Source organism: Poromitra crassiceps (genome assembly GCF_964638095.1).
Source record: "Poromitra crassiceps genome assembly, chromosome: 6".
Taxonomy (NCBI): Eukaryota; Metazoa; Chordata; class Actinopteri; order Beryciformes; family Melamphaidae; genus Poromitra; species Poromitra crassiceps.
The window spans coordinates 35621331-35638830 of NC_139627.1; the positions used below are offsets into that span (position 1 = coordinate 35621331).

At 47.7% G+C, this 17500-nt stretch overlaps 1 protein-coding gene across 2 annotated transcripts in view; it reads right to left on the reverse strand.

The window, feature by feature from the left end:
* The window catches only part of klf12b (Kruppel like factor 12b), a gene marked incomplete at its 5' end in the record, with an annotated part of 58337 nt that overhangs the window by 32058 nt on the left and 8779 nt on the right, over positions 1-17500 (reverse strand). The gene's annotated exons all lie outside the window — the stretch shown is intronic.

Below are 17500 nucleotides of genomic sequence, written 5' to 3' on the forward strand. Positions count from 1 at the left end.
TCGTCGGATGGAGCCAATGACAACAATGCATGTTCCGTATCCCTCAGCTGGGGCCGACCTGAGGTAACCCAGCCTCTTATTATTTTAGCAGCAGTTCATGGAGGAATGCAAGCAAGGCAAATAGACTCTAAACATCTCTATTACTCTCCACTGCTGGCACCAGCAGCCAGATGAGTGGCCCAAGACTGTAGTCAGCAGCAGCAGCAGCAGGGCCATGCTGACCGCTCTGTTGCAGAGAGAGAGCAGTCAGCCAAGCGTGGCCCACCTCTATTCAATACAGCCTGACTGTGCTGCTTGACCGCCTTAACCACGCAACTCAAAATAATTCAGAAACCCAATCATGACGATATCCATCTGGCAAAAACAAAAAGGTCTATCCAAGAACCAAGTCATTTTTTACTCACCATAAAATCCAGTCGGGACATTTATCGAAGAATGCGATTCTTATGACAAAATTCATTGAAAAGTGCTAGCCAAACCACTTAGCGCTGCACATTTGTTGCACTGCCTCCTAGATTCTCCAGCAAAAAGGCTAATCCTGATTGTGTTTGTGTGTGAGGGAGGTAGAGAAAGAGGGAGGGAGGATTTTCTCCCTCAATCTGCAACCCCCCAGATCTGGCCTCTCAGGTCTAAGTCCCTCAGGTACCCTGGCTGTGCTGCTATTGTATTGTTGTCCAGGATGTCCTTCGGCTTCAGGTCTTGGTAGGCCCAGATAGCGTTGCCGTGGCAACGGCTGGGCGGGTGGAGCTGCAGCCTCAGTCCAGCCTGGAGCCATGTGGTATGGAGAAGAAGAGGAGAGAGGAGAGCACTAAGCCAGGGAGAGAGGAAGGCTTGTTTGCTTCAAGATGACCATTCACTCTGGCATTTTCCACTCTTCAGGAAAACAAAAACAGAAAGATTTTCCATATAGGCTACCTTTCAGATAAGTCTTGATCTCCCCGCAGGCGTGCTCACTTTGTCAAAAATGTGCTCTACTGTGTTCAGATTAATTCAAAAGGAGAATCATTTCCTACTGTAGCGCAAAGGTTTAACTCATCCAAACTCATTAAACCTCTTTTTTTAATGTGCACATATTGAATTCTGATAATTCCCAGAAAGAAATCCAGAAATCTCCCAGGTGTCTATTCGATATCATGGTACAGTGAGTACAGCACATTGCTGCAAGGCAACAGCCTAGCTTCTCCAAGTGTGTCTACAGTCCAGTTAATCCAGTGGTTTGTGCACCTAATGAACTGGCCTGCAGCGGGCCCCTCATAGAAAATCAATGGTCGGTGAATGCCTCTGCTTGTGATTGCAAACGACCAACGAGCTAACAGCAGAGAAGGAGAGTTAACACTGAGTAACGAGCTAACGGAGCGGCGCTGTGCACTGAGGTCACATCGGAATACTATGACCAAAGTCGATTGTCAACCACTTTCGCTCCAATGACATTCTTATCTCTGCCATGTAGCCTACTTTTAGTTCTCCCGGATCAGATGGAAACCAAGAGGATCAAATTATTAGTAAAGATTGAGTTTGAAATGAAGAGAATTTGGTCAAGGTAATTAAGCATTATACACACTGTTTTTTATCACTAGATTTGGTGTGCTGGCAGCACAGCTCAGGAAGCCAGCGGTGTGTTGTGTCCATCAGCGGTATGAGGCTCTGTGTGGGGGGGGGGGGGGGGGGGGGGGGGGGGGGGGAGAGGGAGAGAGAGAGAGAGAAGAAGAGAGAGAGAGGGAGAGAGAGAGAGGGAGAGAGGGAGAGAGAGAGAGAGAGGAGAGCGAAACGGGGCAGATTAAGATCACCTTTCCATTTGCTGCACTCTGAAATGAAATGGCCATCCCAGGTGTGAGGGGGAGTTGGATGGAGGGAGGAATGGAGGAAGGGAGGGATGGAGGGAGGAAGGGAGGGAGGGAGGGAGGAAGGGAGGGAGGGAGGAGGGCAGTGGAGTGTTGAGGCATCTCATCTCTCCCTCCTCCCTGCCCTCCCATCCCCACTGAAATCCCAGGAGAACAGGGAAAGGGACCAGGTGAAGAATGAGGCCAGTCCTGACGAAAGAACAAAAAAAAGCTAAAAAAGCTTGAAATATCTTTCTGCGAATCCCGCTCTCGTTGTGTTTCTGTGTTTTCTGTATTTACGTGTCTGTTTATTTGAGTTATGAACTGAACCATCACATGAGCCTTTCTCATCACATGTTACTATCAGGTCCAGCTCCCATCTCCCTGATGGCTATCAGCTCTGTGCTGACAGAAGCGATAGCTGCAGCACAGGATAAGGCCCGGCCCAACGAAGCCAGAGCAGACCAGAGCAGAAGATCAATAAGAGGTGACAGGCCTCTCCAGAACAAACCTTGACCCCCTAAGACCCAACACTGACCTCATATACCACTGACATCATACACTCCCTCTCACATACACACACGCACTCACACACATGCGCGCGCACGCACGCACGCACACACACACACACACACACACACACACACACACACACACACACACACACACACACACACACACACACAGACTCAAAAGGCAAATGCTAAAACAGACACAACCTATCTACAAGGCCAGCAAAAGTGCTGTTTCCAATAATTGCACAGTGTTGACATCGCCATACTATCATCTTTAACATGCCTGTGCTGCCAATACACTGACAGTTTGGTAACTAGGGCTGTGTATTGACAAGAATCTGCCCATATGATATTGTGATACATAATTGTACAGGGGTTAAATATATTATATATTATATATAAATATATAATAAATATATTGTGATTTATTGCGATACTGTAAGCAAGAAGATAACGTTATATTGCGGTTTTCTGTATCAAAATTTTAGGGAAACTGCCATATTAGTATAAAGAACACGTCACCATAATGCAGCGATGGCCAACCCGAGGCTCTCGAGTTGCATGCGGCTCTTTGCTCATTCTTATGCGGCTCTTCAATTCACGTCAAATTGTGTGTGTGTGTGTGTGTGTGTGTGTGTGTGTGTGTGTGTGTGTGATTTAGCACACTGCCTGTTACAGCGAGGCCATGCTTATGTATACCACTGCTTCAGTGTGAGAGCCGACCACTTCAAACCTGGTGTTAGCGGCACGCAGGGCGATGGAACACAACACACTATTTTTTTTTGCCGTGATCGTTAAGCGTGAATAAACTCATGAAACCATATTCAGTCTCTGGCCCGTCACGTGCACGCACACGGTCACGTGCACGCACACGGCCTGAAACACACTGCAACAGACGGAGCCACTCGGCCACCGCCAATGCTTTGTTCCCATGTCGAGCGCCCAGAGCAACTGTGTGCATCTGTGTCACAGAGGCTGGACCTGCTGCCACGGCCATGGGAGGGGGAGAGGAAGAGGAGAAGGGGGGGGGGGGGGATATGTGAGGAAGGGTTTAGGAAGGTGATAGCAAGAGAAACGGTAATGGAGGGGGGGGGGGGGTGGTGGTGTGATGTTGAAGAGCACAGTGGAGTTGCTGGCGGTAGCGGCAGTTAGCAACCGAGGAGAGTTGAAGAGGTTGAGGGAGCGGGGGGGAGGGGTGTTTCATGGAGGAGGAGGAGGGGCCGAGGCAGAGGAGCGAGAGGGGGTAGAGTAGAGAGGGGATATGGACCTGAGCCAAGGCCCGGTCGAGCGCAGAGCACACGGTGCAAGAATGCCAACAGACCCTCCCCCCACCACCCATCCACCCAACCCACTCCACCCCCTCACCAAAGGGGAGAGAGAGAGAAAGAAAGAGGGAGTAAAACAGCAGTGAAACCCTACTGATAGCGTTTCTACACTGTTACTGACTGGAAACAAATGTTTCAGATTCCTCTACATTTTGATATCATGCTAACGACATGTTAGCATGTTAGCACGACTGAATCCATTCAGATGTATCTGGTGCTACAGCAACATGAGCAAATAAGGTCCTTTAAAAAAAAAAGGATCAAGCTTTAAGTGATGTGAGAGGAGCATTTCCTGTTCCTGCGTTTTGCCCTGGACTCTCTGCCGCCGCCCACTTCCCTCTTCTGTGCCCCTGGAGGCTGGACGGACACCCCCGTGTGACGCGCCGGCCACAGAGCTACCCCACCGCTGCTGCACACGCCTCCACTTCCTGTCTTTTGACTAGCGGAGAACAACACGTTTTTAGAGCCTATAATAACAGGGCAGACGCACACTCACAACATACTCATTACACAGGTAACAAAGAAACTCTCCAGAGTCATACGAACACAAACACAACTGGCTGACTGACCGTCTCTCATTAAGAGAGAGTGAGTGGACGACTATGGACAGTGAAGTTTTGTAGTAAAAAAAATAAACACACTGTAGAAACAGTTGAGCCGCATCTGAATCACAGCTGATTTTGACTCAAGTTCAACCTGCAGGGCTCCAGAGTGTTGCGAGCAGAAATCTGTCAAGTACGACTAAACATTTTCATTGGTCAAACCGGTGCGCCTGACATTTAGTAGGTCTGTCTCTGTATAGAGAGCCAAAGTCCCTCCCCTTCCTGTCGGACCCTATGCAAACCAGCCGCGGGAAAAATATGGATGGTGGTGAACGGCGAGAGACAAGGATTTTTTGATCCCGTTTGAATTGTGCCATGAGGTACACATATGAGGTTTGTCAATTTAAAAGATAACTTTGCAAGTCACGAAAATAATGTCATAAAATTGTTGCACTGTTAAGTTATAAATCAGAAAGTCTACACACAACCAGTCGCAAAAGTGACGTCTCTCCCACAAGGTCATGTTGCTGTTGGTGTGACGTACTATTGTGTGAGACAAGAGATCTAGTTGATTGAGCGGTTTCATACAAAACTAAACATTATATGCTTCGCTTTTACGACCAAACTGCAACTTTCTTGACATGCAGTTATCTTTGAAATTGACAAAATGTACATGTTTCAAACGGGACCAAAAAAAGTATCATCATTCGGCTTTCACCACCATTCATATTTTTCATGTCTGGTGAATTTTTTTGGATGCACCTAAATTATGTGCTGGTGCACCTTAGGGTTGTAGCGGTACTAAATTTCTGTTTCGGTGCCGGTACCAATTTGTATTTCGATACTTTTCGATACTTTTCGATACTTTTTGTAAAAAAAAAGTGAAACTGTCCAATGTCAAGATTTGGCTTTATTTTAAGAGTTTGGGAACAATTACACCAATAAATTGGTGTGGCATTTAAATGCTGAACAAAACAAACCTTTTGAGCAGTGAGAATACCGGTAAGTAAAATAAAGTAATGCCAGTGAAAATAAAATGACCATAAAACACTAGCCTATAGCAGCAAAAACTCAGAGAAACACCAATAACAACAATAAATAAATAATTGGTGGCATTTAAATTCTGTCTAACTTTTACTTGTCAAATAAGTACACACTCAGTAACATAACACAAATCTTTTGAACAGTGGGAAATGGGAATAAGTAAAATAAATAAAATAAATAATAATATAATAAAACACTATAGCAGCAGAAACTCAAATCTTTTTTTCTTCAACAAGCAGCATAACTGGCTTCATATTCCCATTCTGTCCCCCAGCCTACTCAGTCTAAACCCTAGTTCTCCTATGGGTGGTAGACAGACTCACTGTTTGGCTGACTCTCAGTTTACTCACTCAGTCCCTCCCATCCCAATGTCTTCTTCAGGTTCCTAGCCAAGAAAACGAGGGTGTCAACATGTTCCTCGGTCAGTCTAGATCTTGTTGGACTGCAGATATTCCCAGAAGTACTGAAAACACGTTCAGATGCACAGCTTGATGCTGGAATACAGAGATATTGTCTAGCAAACTGAGCTAAGATGGGCAGGTCTGTCTGGTGTTGCTTCCACCATGCCAGGGGATCCTCTGCAGGGCTGATGTCTCTAAATTGTTTATACTCAGTAATCTCAACTTCCAGTTTAGCACTTCTTGTCATGGGTGGGGCATTCAGGCAGTATTACTCACAGTTTACATCTAACGTTATGTAGGCTACTTTCACGCATACTTCAGTCAGGGTTATCGACAGTCTATATTATTGCCTCTGCACGTTTCCCGACGCTACAGTGAGCGCTCGTTAACTAACGTTACTGCGGAGTCCGCTGTACGCCGGCATTCCACTGGTTGCATTGCGTTGCTTTGCGGCTGATCTCCGGTTTTACTCCGTGCTCTGTGCTGCGGCAACACTCACTGGCTGCGTGTAGAGCACGTCACGGCTCAGCTGCGCCAGACAGCTAGAGTGACGAGACCGACAGGTTATCACTGTAAAATCGAGCGAGACAATTTGTATGTGGGATAAATACAACGACAAACAGGCAGAAGATCATTGTTCCCAACTGGAGGAGCAGAGGAGGGGTGGACTTGCTTGGTGTTGTCCTTGTAAAAAGGATGTGTTGTGTCATATATTATTTTGTGGTTTTCCACTTCAATTATGAACTTTTCCTCATACATATTTGTCCTCTGGCTTGATATTGAATGCTGTAAACACCTCTGCCCTGTTGATTTCATGCCTGGCTCCGCCCAACTTGCTGCGGCTTTGCTCCGTCATCCGTGAAAAATAGAACCCTTGCGTATCTTTTTCGGAGAGCTCCGGATCGTCGGAGCTGGGACGGAGTAGACACGCAACGCAGCGGAGTAGGTGGGAGTTGACACAATGATTAGAGTGGAAACGTATCGGCTCCGATGCCGTACCGCAGCGCAGACGGACCGAACACGGACCTAGTGGAATGTAGGCGTAAACGTTAGTACAGCGGAGTCCGCTGTAACGTTAGTACAGCGGAGTCCGCTGTAACGTTAGTTAACGAGCGCATTTTCTCACTGTAGCGTCGGGAAACGTGCAGAGGCAATAATATGGACTGTCGATAACCCTGACTGAAGTATGCGTGAAAGTAGCCTACATAACGTTAGATGTAAACTGTGAAAGGGCACAGCTGCTGCACCCGATCTACTCCACCCCATCGAATGGGGACATTTTGAAGCAATTCCTTTCCATTGAATGAGGTGATTCATAGTAGATCGGCTGGCTGCTGCTACTAACTGGGCTGGGAGAGGCTTTGTGTTTAGCCATAGCCTACTTTGCTAGTTTGCTTTTAATGTGCGCGGGTCTGCTCAGTGCTCAGCTGCTTTTTTTCCTCAAACTCTTTTCCTCACCGCTTGACATGTGGATATGACGTCACTCACTCCAGCGCATTTCTTAAAGAGACAGGCTCATATTGACCATTATCAGTCATAGCAGCGGTCGGAAAAGTACCGGGTCTTTTTAAATCTTAGTATAGAACCTGTTCTACAGCAATAGTACCGCGGTTCGGGGGTAGTACCGGTAGTACCTACATCCCTAGTGCACCTAAATGAAAAAGTTATGGGGCATCAGTGCAACCAAAACCAAAGGTTAGCCTGGAGCGGAGAACTGACCTGAATCACAGCTGATTTGAACTACAATTCAAGCTGTGGCTGCTTCATGTTAAGCTGTGTCTGATCATGACCTTACTGTACCTTGTTAGCTTTATTCTTGCCTTGACAGCCCATTCAAAGCGTCTCCTGTAGGGTTACCTCTTAGCTCCAAGTGGACAGCTCCAAAAATGGCTGACTAAACTTCTGTTTCTCACCCCAAACAGTACGTGCCAGGGAAATAGTGTTCATTGTGTGTGTGTGTGTGTGTGTGTGTGTGTGTGTGTGTGTGTGTGTGTGTGCGTGTGAGTGTGAGTGTGTGTGTGTGTGTGTGTGTGTGTGTGTGCGTGCGTGCGTGTGTGCGTGTGTGTGTGTGTGTGAGAGAGAGAGAGAGAGAGAGAGAGAGAGAGAGTGTGTATGCGTCTGTGCGTGCGTGCGTTTTCCCTCAGCCTTCAGGCCTGGATGTACTGAGATGGACATAGTGGTTTTTTTCTTTTCTAATCATTCCTGGCACTCTGTGAATGGTCTCAGAATTTCCATTTCATAAGCCGCATATTTTCCTTGGCAGGAGCGTCTCGGCAAAGTCTTTTGGATGCTTCTGGGATATTTTTGAACGAGGCTCAAGAGAGCAGAGTGCTGCTACCTCCCTGCTGACAGTGGCATGGACTCCCTCTGGCCCCCCGACAAGCTCAGTGACATCAATCAAACCCGCGGTCCATGACAAACACAGTGACATCGATCAAACCCCACGACAAGCACAGTGACATCGATCAAAGCCACGATAAGCACAGTGACATCGATCAAACCCCACGACAAGCACAGTGACATCGATCAAACCCCACGACAAGCACAGTGACATTGATCAAACCCCACGACAAGCACAGTGACATTGATCAAACCCCACGACAAGCACAGTGACATCGATCAAACCCCCGACAAGCACAGTGACATTGATCAAACCCCCGACAAGCACAGTGACATCTGTCAAACCCCCGACAAGCACAGTGACATCTGTCAAACCCACGACAAGCACAGTGACATGGATCAAACCCCCGACAAGCACAGTGACATCGATCAAACCCCACGACAACCACAGTGACATGGATCAAACCCCCGACAAGCACAGTGACATGGATCAAACCCCACAACAAGCACAGTGACATAGATCAAACCCCCGACAAGCACAGTGACATGGATCAAACCCCCGACAAGCACAGTGACATGGATCAAACCCCACAACAAGCACAGTGACATCGATCAAACCCCCGACAAGCACAGTGACATGGATCAAACCCCACAACAAGCACAGTGACATGGATCAAACCCCCGACAACCACAGTGACATGGATCAAACCCCACAACAAGCACAGTGACATGGATCAAACCCCACAACAAGCACAGTGACATGGATCAAACCCCATGACAAGCACAGTGACATCGATCAAACCCCACAACAAGCACAGTGACATGGATCAAACCCCCGACAAGCACAGTGACATGGATCAAACCCCCGACAAGCACAGTGACATGGATCAAACCCCCGACAAGCACAGTGACATCGATCAAACCCCCGGTCTTTTGCACACAAAAAAGAAAAAGGGAAAAAAAGGTTCCCTTTAAGGTTAAAACCCCCTTAGAGATGCATTCAACTGATGCACTTTACCTCAGGACACCCTGGCCTTTTCCTCTGGGAATAAATCAGATCCGCAGGGAGGAAAACACATCTCTCTTCTTGAACACACAGCTATTATTAGACAGAATAGGCTCCACATGCTTTTGTTGTTTCCATCTCTGGGACAGACAGCCCAACATGGGGAGCTTATCAGATGCCATCACTTCATACAGCCCCCCGATCTCTCTGATTCCATGTGATCTCTCTGATTCCATGTGATCTCTCTGATTCCATGTAGGCTTTGAGTTCTCTTGTATGTGATGTGGAACACATGTAGGCTTCGGGTTCTCTTGTATGTGATGTGGAACACATGTAGGCTTCGGGTTCTCTTGTCGGTGATGTGGAACACATGTGGGCTTTGGGTTCTCTTGTATGTGATGTGGAACACATGTAGGCTTCGGGTTCTCTTGTAGGTGATGTGGAACACATGTAGGCTTCGGGTTCTCTTGTCGGTGATGTGGAACACATGTGGGCTTTGGGTTCTCTTGTATGTGATGTGGAACACATGTGGGCTTCGGGTTCTCTTGTATGTGATGTGGAAAACATGTGGGCTTTGGGTTCTCTTGTATGTGATGTGGAACACATGTAGGCTTCGGGTTCTCTTCTATGTGATGTGGAGCACATGTAGGCTTCGGGTTCTCTTGTATGTGATGTGGAACACATGTGGGCTTCGGGTTCTCTTGTAGGTGATATGGAACACGTGGGCTTCGGGTTCTCTTGTATGTGATGTGGAACACATGTGGGCTTCGGGTTCTCTTGTATGTGATGTGGAACACATCTGGGCTTTGGGTTCTCTTGTGGGTGATGTGGAACACAGGTGGGCTTCGAGGTCCCTTGTAGGTGATGTGGAACACATGTGGGCTTCGGGTTCTCTTGTATGTGATGTGGAACACATGTGGGCTTCAGGTTCTCTTGTAGGTGATGTGGAACACATGTGGGCTTCGGGTTCCCTTGCAGGTGATGTGGAACACATGTGGGCTTTGAGTTCCCTTGTAGGTGTGGAACACATGTGGGCTTCGGGTTCCCTTGTGGGTGATGTGGAACACATGTGGGCTTCGGGTTCCCTTGTAGGTGTGGAACACGTGGGCTTCGGGTTCCCTTGTAGGTGATGTGGAACACATGTAGGCTTCGGGTTCTCTTGTAGGTGATGTGGAACACATGTGGGCTTCGGGTTCCCTTGTAGGTGATGTGGAACACATGTGGGCTTCGTGTTTGCTTGTAGGTGATGTGGAACACATGTGGGCTTCGGGTTTGCTTGTAGGTGATGTGGAACACATGTGGGCTTCGGGTTCTCTTGTATATGATGTGGAACACATGTGGGCTTCGGGTTCCCTTGTAGGTGATGTGGAACACATGTGGGCTTCGGGTTCTCTTGTAGGTGATTCCACATGTGGGCTTCGGGTTCCCTTGTAGGTGATGTGGAACACATGTGGGCTTCGGGTTCCCTTGTAGGTGATGTGGAACACATGTGGGCTTCGGGTTCCCTTGTAGGTGATGTGGAACACATGTGGGCTTCGGGTTCCCTTGTAGGTGATGTGGAACACATGTGGGCTTCGGGTTCCCTTGTAGGTGATGTGGAACACATGTGGGCTTCGGGTTCGCTTGTAGGTGATGTGGAACACATGTGGGCTTCGGGTTTGCTTGTAGGTGATGTGGAACACATGTGGGCTTCGGGTTCTCTTGTATATGATGTGGAACACATGTGGGCTTCGGGTTCCCTTGTAGGTGATGTGGAACACATGTGGGCTTCGGGTTCTCTTGTAGGTGATGTGGAACACACGTGGGCTTCGGGTTTGCTTGTAGGTGATGTGGAACACATGTGGGCTTCAGGTTCCCTTGTAGGTGATGTGGAACACATGTGGGCTTCGGGTTCCCTTGTAGGTGATGTGGAACACATGTGGGCTTCGGGTTTGCTTGTAGGTGATGTGGAACACATGTGGGCTTCGGGTTTGCTTGTAGGTGATGTGGAACACATGTGGGCTTCAGGTTCCCTTGTAGGTGATGTGGAACACATGTGGGCTTCGGGTTCTCTTGTAGGTGATGTGGAACACATGTGGGCTTCGGGTTTGCTTGTAGGTGATGTGGAACACGTGGGCTTTGGATTCTCTTGTAGGTGATGTGGAACACATGTGGGCTTCAGGTTCTCTTGTAGGTGATGTGGAACACATGTGGGCTTCAGGTTCTCTTGTAGGTGATGTGGAACACATGTGGGTTTCGGGTTTGCTTGTAGGTGATGTGGAACACATGTGGGCTTTGGATTCTCTTGTAGGTGATGTGGAACACATGTGGGCTTCGGGTTTGCTTGTAGGTGATGTGGAACACATGTGGGCTTCGGGTTCTCTTGTAGGTGATGTGGAACACATGTAGGCTTCGGGTTCTCTTGTAGGTGATGTGGAACACATGTGGGTTTCGGGTTTGCTTGTAGGTGATGTGGAACACGTGGGCTTTGGATTCTCTTGTAGGTGATGTGGAACACATGTGGGCTTCGGGTTCTCTTGTGGGTGATGTGGAACACATGTGGGCTTTGGGTTCTCTTGTAGGTGATGTGGAACACATGTGGGCTTCGGGTTCTCTTGTAGGTGATGTGGAACACATGTGGGCTTCGGGTTCTCTTGTAGGTGATGTGGAACACATGTGGGCTTCGGGTTCTCTTGTAGGTGATGTGGAACACATGTGGGCTTCGGGTTCCCTTGTAGGTGATGTGGAACACATGTGGGCTTCGGGTTCTCTTGTAGGTGATTCCACATGTGGGCTTCGGGTTCCCTTGTAGGTGATGTGGAACACATGTGGGCTTCGGGTTCCCTTGTAGGTGATGTGGAACACATGTGGGCTTCGGGTTCCCTTGTAGGTGATGTGGAACACATGTGGGCTTCGGGTTCCCTTGTAGGTGATGTGGAACACATGTGGGCTTCGGGTTCCCTTGTAGGTGATGTGGAACACATGTGGGCTTCGGGTTCGCTTGTAGGTGATGTGGAACACATGTGGGCTTCGGGTTTGCTTGTAGGTGATGTGGAACACATGTGGGCTTCGGGTTCTCTTGTATATGATGTGGAACACATGTGGGCTTCGGGTTCCCTTGTAGGTGATGTGGAACACATGTGGGCTTCGGGTTCTCTTGTAGGTGATGTGGAACACACGTGGGCTTCGGGTTTGCTTGTAGGTGATGTGGAACACATGTGGGCTTCAGGTTCCCTTGTAGGTGATGTGGAACACATGTGGGCTTCGGGTTCCCTTGTAGGTGATGTGGAACACATGTGGGCTTCGGGTTTGCTTGTAGGTGATGTGGAACACATGTGGGCTTCGGGTTTGCTTGTAGGTGATGTGGAACACATGTGGGCTTCAGGTTCCCTTGTAGGTGATGTGGAACACATGTGGGCTTCGGGTTCTCTTGTAGGTGATGTGGAACACATGTGGGCTTCGGGTTTGCTTGTAGGTGATGTGGAACACGTGGGCTTTGGATTCTCTTGTAGGTGATGTGGAACACATGTGGGCTTCAGGTTCTCTTGTAGGTGATGTGGAACACATGTGGGCTTCAGGTTCTCTTGTAGGTGATGTGGAACACATGTGGGTTTCGGGTTTGCTTGTAGGTGATGTGGAACACATGTGGGCTTTGGATTCTCTTGTAGGTGATGTGGAACACATGTGGGCTTCGGGTTTGCTTGTAGGTGATGTGGAACACATGTGGGTTTCGGGTTTGCTTGTAGGTGATGTGGAACACATGTGGGTTTCGGGTTTGCTTGTAGGTGATGTGGAACACATGTGGGCTTTGGGTTCTCTTGTAGGTGATGTGGAACACATGTGGGCTTTGGATTCTCTTGTAGGTGATGTGGAACACATGTGGGCTTCGGGTTCTCTTGTAGGTGATGTGGAACACATGTGGGCTTTGGATTCTCTTGTAGGTGATGTGGAACACATGTGGGCTTCGGGTTCCCTTGTAGGTGATGTGGAACACATGTGGGCTTCGGGTTCTCTTGTAGGTGATGTGGAACACATGTGGGCTTCGGGTTTGCTTGTAGGTGATGTGGAACACATGTGGGCTTTGGATTCTCTTGTAGGTGATGTGGAACACATGTGGGCTTCGGGTTTGCTTGTAGGTGATGTGGAACACATGTGGGCTTCGGGTTCTCTTGTAGGTGATGTGGAACACATGTGGGCTTCGGGTTTGCTTGTAGGTGATGTGGAACACATGTGGGCTTCGGGTTCTCTTGTAGGTGATGTGGAACACATGTAGGCTTCGGGTTCTCTTGTAGGTGATGTGGAACACATGTGGGCTTTGGATTCTCTTGTGGGTGATGTGGAACACATGTGGGCTTTGGATTCTCTTGTAGGTGATGTGGAACACATGTGGGCTTTGGATTCTCTTGTGGGTGATGTGGAACACATGTGGGCTTTGGATTCTCTTGTAGGTGATGTGGAACACATGTGGGCTTTGGATTCTCTTGTAGGTGATGTGGAACACATGTGGGCTTTGGATTCTCTTGTAGGTGATGTGGAACACATGTGGGCTTTGGATTCTCTTGTAGGTGATGTGGAACACATGTGGGCTTCGGGTTTGCTTGTAGGTGATGTGGAACACATGTGGGCTTCGGGTTCTCTTGTAGGTGATGTGGAACACATGTAGGCTTCGGGTTCTCTTGTAGGTGATGTGGAACACATGTGGGTTTCGGGTTTGCTTGTAGGTGATGTGGAACACGTGGGCTTTGGATTCTCTTGTAGGTGATGTGGAACACATGTGGGCTTCGGGTTCTCTTGTGGGTGATGTGGAACACATGTGGGCTTTGGGTTCTCTTGTAGGTGATGTGGAACACATGTGGGCTTCGGGTTCTCTTGTAGGTGATGTGGAACACATGTGGGCTTCGGGTTCTCTTGTAGGTGATGTGGAACACATGTGGGCTTCGGGTTCTCTTGTAGGTGATGTGGAACACATGTGGGCTTCGGGTTCCCTTGTAGGTGATGTGGAACACATGTGGGCTTCGGGTTCTCTTGTAGGTGATGTGGAACACATGTGGGCTTCGGGTTCCCTTGTAGGTGATGTGGAACACATGTGGGCTTCGGGTTCTCTTGTAGGTGATGTGGAACACATGTGGGCTTCGGGTTCCCTTGTAGGTGATGTGGAACACATGTGGGCTTCGGGTTCTCTTGTAGGTGATGTGGAACACATGTGGGCTTTGGATTCTCTTGTAGGTGATGTGGAACACATGTGGGCTTCGGGTTCTCTTGTAGGTGATGTGGAACACATGTGGGCTTCGGGTTCTCTTGTAGGTGATGTGGAACACATGTGGGCTTCGGGTTCTCTTGTAGGTGATGTGGAACACATGTGGGCTTTGGATTCTCTTGTAGGTGATGTGGAACACATGTGGGCTTCGGGTTCTCTTGTAGGTGATGTGGAACACATGTGGGCTTTGGATTCTCTTGTAGGTGATGTGGAACACATACTGTACTTCAATGGCTGCGTTTGCTCTCACACTCTGACATGCAGCCTGCATGTAAAAAGCTTTTGATCGCTTGATGTTACAACACTCACTCACCAGCAATATAAAGACATAATGCATGGTCATTTGAAGTTTCTGTCACCAGAAACATAATAAGGTACTGACTGTACTGCATACCCCCTGACTGACCCATCACTTATACGTTGCATGAACATTTTTAAAGCTGGCCTCACTGTTTGTCAGCGGCTATTATCTACAATCTGCTCGTCAACATGTCACTTACAGAAAAACGAGGCATTTGTCACAGCTGATGACGCAGAGGAAGAGGGAGACAGCTCCACACACAGAAGCTAAGCTAAGCCGTTAGCGCAGGCTGAATGCAGAGTAAAGGCTGAATATTGATGTGACTGATCTATAGCTACAGTGTGTCAGAATGCAGAAGAGCACGGGATATTGAAACTCCGGCTCAAGACAACATCAAACCTCAACACACACACATGTGACATCAAACCTCAACACACACACATGTGACAACTGACAACATGGAAAAACAGACACATTGTGGGAGCTACACGTGTTTGTTGTTGTTTTTCATTTATCAACCTTTGCACTTAGTATAAAATTGTATATTACATAGCAGTGGACAATAAATTAATTATTCAATCCAAATAGTTCATTTTGACTTTTTTTTTAAAGCAACTACGAGCAACATTTTCGTTTGTTATGAAACAGTCTAAATTGAATAGTGATGCCTCACATCTTACCTATAACAGCAGATGAGACCAAAGCCGAGTGAATCGGCGAGTGCTCTCTTGTTTATAGAGTCTCTCTCCGGGACGGAAAGACGCGGCAGTGAAACGAAACGGTTTACGGCAGCATAACCACAAAATTACAAAATGACTTCCAAACAAACTGTTAGAATATAACGAGAGATGTTCGCGAGAGTAGAAAGCCCCTGGAAGCAGTGAGGAAAGCCATTCTTCTTGTTTAGGGTCTGTTGCTAGGCAGAGCGAAACGGTTTACGGCAGCCGTAAACCGTTGCTAGGCAGAGTGAAATGGTTTACGGCCTAGCAACAGACCCTAAACAAGAAGAACGGCTTTCCTCGCTACTTCCAGGGGCTTTCTACTCTCGCGAACATCTCTCGTTATATTCTAACAGTTTGTTTGGAAGTCATTTTGTAATGTTTTGGTTATGGCCAAACTGGCTGCCGTAAACCGTTTCGTTTCACTGCCGCGTCTTTCTGTCCCGGAGAGAGACTTTATAAACAACAAGAGAGCACTCGCCGATTCACTCAGCTTACTGTACGTAGGTCTCATCTGCTGTTATAGGTAAGATGTGAGGCATCACTATTACATTTAGACCGTTTCATAATATGCGCAAATGTTGCTCGTAGTTGCTTGAATGTAGAATGGGTTTCTTGTAGTATAATGAGTCCTCGTGGTGTTTGGTGACCTAATGTAAACTTAAATGAGCGCAACAACAGTCAATTCTTATTTATTTCACTTCCTATCCTATCCTATCCTATCCTATCCTATCCTATCCTTTGAGAGGATCTTTTGCAAGATCCTCTCTCTGTCATGCCAATAAAGAACTGAGCCGAACTGAGGTGAATTGAACTGAACTGAGAGGGTCCTCAATTGTCCTCAGTGCCTGAGCCAGGGACCTCGGCACCTGGAGGAAACCAGCTCCATCTATAGAGAAATGATACCCATGTAAACACAGAGACAACACACCCACATGGAGACACACACACATGCGCGCACGCACGCACGCACGCACGCGCACGCACACACACACACACACACACACACACACACACACACACACACACACACACACACACACACACACACACACACACACACACACACACACACACACACACACACACACACACACACACACACACACACACACACACACAGGCCCACGGAAGTTCCCATATTCTGGTGGATTGCCCTTGGGTCCTAGCTATTTCTGCCAGGGGCAGGGGGATCCTGTGTCAGTAATCCTGTCGGGATGAGATCGCCGGATGCAGCTCAAGTCTACTGCCTTCACCAGCACACACACACACACACACACACACACACACACACACACACACACACACACACACACACACACACGCGCGCGCGCGCGCGCACACACAGACGCACACGCACACACTCGCGCGCACGCACGCACACACACACATGTAAATAATTAGTATAAACACTCTACTGAGTCGGCATTGCGTACAGCACCACAAGTATTACTCCAAAACAAACAAATGTACAGTTGCTAATAAAACACCGTGGGGTAGACTAGATTCTAGGGAAACACAGCTACATACTTTATAACAGGCACATTTCTCATGTTGCCATTTTTTGCCAACAACAAAAACACACCAATCCAAGCATGGCAATTTAAACCAAACAGAGGATGGGTTAGTAGGCCTGCCACGACAATCACTTAATCGACTTATCGTGATATATGGACATGACCTCAATCATTTTTATGACCCCAATAATAATTGCCCATTGTAATTTGTTACACACACACACACACACACACACACACACACACACACACACAGACAATGAACCAGGTGACGATAACGTGTTACTCAATTACTCGAGAACCGTCATTTTGTGTTTTTCAGCTGTTTGTTTGGAATGAGTATAAGAAAATGTGAGACTTCCCCTCCAGTGAACTGCAGCGACATTCTAGAATTCTACTGGGATCTAGAGTGTTAAGACTTAAAAGTACCTTGCTATTTGAAAGGGTGTACTTGCATTAGCCTTTTACGCTAGTATCATTATATCAGTGGCAAAAATTTCTTAAAATGCCAATAATATATACAACAAACAGTAGTTATTGTGAAAGGCCTGTGGGTTAGTGCAGGGGTAGTCTCACGTGGTCAGACCCAAGGTCGACATCAGCAAGCTTCCAGCGACGGAGGGTCTGAATCACATGTCATCTGATTGGCTGGGCTGTGAGGAAGTTACGTCATACACACATTCCGAATGCACCGCCCACAAGATCAGTGGTTGGCCAATTCATATGTCTGTCAC